This window comes from Nematolebias whitei, chromosome 19 (assembly GCF_014905685.2).
Source record: "Nematolebias whitei isolate Nwh7 chromosome 19, NemWhi1, whole genome shotgun sequence".
Lineage (NCBI taxonomy): Eukaryota > Metazoa > Chordata > Actinopteri > Cyprinodontiformes > Rivulidae > Nematolebias > Nematolebias whitei.
The window spans coordinates 23,747,250-23,749,646 of NC_056516.1; positions in this window are offsets into that span (position 1 = coordinate 23,747,250).

Consider the following 2,397-nt stretch of genomic DNA (forward strand, 5'->3'; position numbering starts at 1 on the left):
TAGAATATCATGAAAAAGTTGGTTTATTTCAGTAATTCCATTCAAAAAAGTGAAACTTGTATATTATTTTCATTCATTACACACAGACTGATATATTTCAAATATTTATTTATTTTAATGTTGATGATTATAACTGACAAGGTGGCGCAACTGGTAGAGCTGCTGCCTCTCAGCGAGCAGGTCCCTGGTTCAAATCCCGGTCCGGGGGCCTTTCTGGGTGGAGTTTGCATGTTCTCTCCGTGCATGCGTGGGTTTTCTCCGGGTACTCTGGTTTCCTCCCACAGACCAAAAGCATACATGTTAGGCTGATTAGTAACTCTAAATTGTCCCTAGGTGTGAGTGAGAGAGTGAATGGTTGTTTGTCTCTATGTGGCCCTGTGATGGACTTGCGACCCGTCCAGGGTGTACCCCGCCCCTCGCACAGTGATTGCTGGACATGGGCACCAGCGACCCCCGTGACCCAAAATGGAATAAACGGGTAAAGAAAATGGATGGATGGATGGATTATAACTGACAACTAATGAAAACCCCAAATTCAGTATCTCAGAAAATACTATGTATGTATGTAAGTATGAACATGAAAAGTATGAGCATGTACAGCATCAATACTTAGTTGGGACTCCTTTTACCTGGATTACTGCAGGAATGCGGCGTGGCATCAATCAGTCTGTGGCACTGCTCAGGTGTTGTGAGCCCAGGTTGCTCTGACAGTGGCCTCCAGCTCTTCTGAATTGTTGAGTCTTGTGTATCACATCGTCCTCTTCACAATACTCCATAGATTTTCTATGGGGTTAAGGTCAAGCGAGTTTGCTGGCCAATAAAGAACAGGTCCTTAAACCAGATACTGGTAGCTTTGGCACTGTGTGCAGGTGCCAAGTCCTGTTGGAAATGAAATCTGCATCTCCATAAAGTTGGTCAGCAGCAGGAAGCAGGAAGTGCTCTAAAACTTCCTGGTAGATGGCTGTGTTGACCTTGGACCTCAGAAAACACAGTGGACCAATACCAGCAGATGATAATGGCACCCCAAACCATCAATGCCTGTGGAAACTTGACACTGGACTTCAAGCAACGCGGATTCTGTGCCTCTCCTCTCTTCCTCCAGACTCTGGGACCTTGATTTCCAAAGGAAATGGAAAATTTACTTTCAGAGAACATAACTTTGGACCACTCAGCAGCAGCAGTCCAGTCTCTTTTTGTCTTTAGTCCAGGCGAGACACTTCTAATGCTGTCTCTTGTTCAAGAGTGGCTTGACACAAGGAATGTGACAACTTGCATATGTCTGTGCGTGGTGGTTCTTGAAGCACTGACTCCAGCTGCAGTCTACTCTTTGTGAATCCCCCACATTTTGGAATGGGTTTTGTTTCACAATCCTCTACAGGGTGCAGTTATCTCTATTGCTTGTACACTTTTTTTCTACCACATGTTTTCCTTCCCTTCGCCTCTCTATTAATGTACTTGGACACAGAGCTCTGTGAACAGCCAGCCTCTTTAGCAATGAGCTTTTGTGTCTTGCCCTCCTTGTGTAAGGTGTCATTGGTCGTCTTTTGGACAACTGTCAAGTCAGCAGTCTTCCCTGTGATTATGTAGCCTAAAGAACTAGACTGAGAGACCATTTAAAGGCCTTTGCAATTGTTTTGAGTTAATTAGCTTATTAGACTGTGGCACCAGGTTTCTTCAGTATTGAACTTTTTCACAATATTCTAATTTTCTGAGATACTGAATTTGGGGTTTTCATTAGTTGTTCATTATAATCATCAAACATTTGAAATATATTACAATGTGTGTAATAAATTAATATATGTTTCACTTTTTGAATGAATTAATGAACTAAATCAACTTTTTCATGATATTCTAATTTTATGACCAGCACCTATACATATATATATATATATATATATATATATATATATATATATATATATATATATATATATACACACATACACACACTTACATACATACATATATACACATATATGTATATACATATATACACATATGTATATACATATATATATATATATATATATATATATATATATATATATGTGTGTGTGTGTGTGTATATGTATATATTTCTTTTGGAATTCAGGGTGGCTTATAAGTAAACTGTAAAGTTTTCAGTAATAATAAATTAAAGCCTCACTTGTTTTGTCAGTGTGGGTACGTTTATTTCTAATGTTTCAGATCTTAACAAGAAAACATTTACGTTCCAAAACTTTCCAAAGCTGTTTTAAGCACCATGCACATTACATTTTACCACAAACATCTGTTTTATTTAAAAAAAAAAAAAAGAAAAAAAAAGCATTGGAATTTATTCAGTGTTTTTTTAGAGTAAAAGGCAGAAAGAACAAAAACAGTCAATGTCAGCAGTAACATTAATACTGAAGGTCGGAC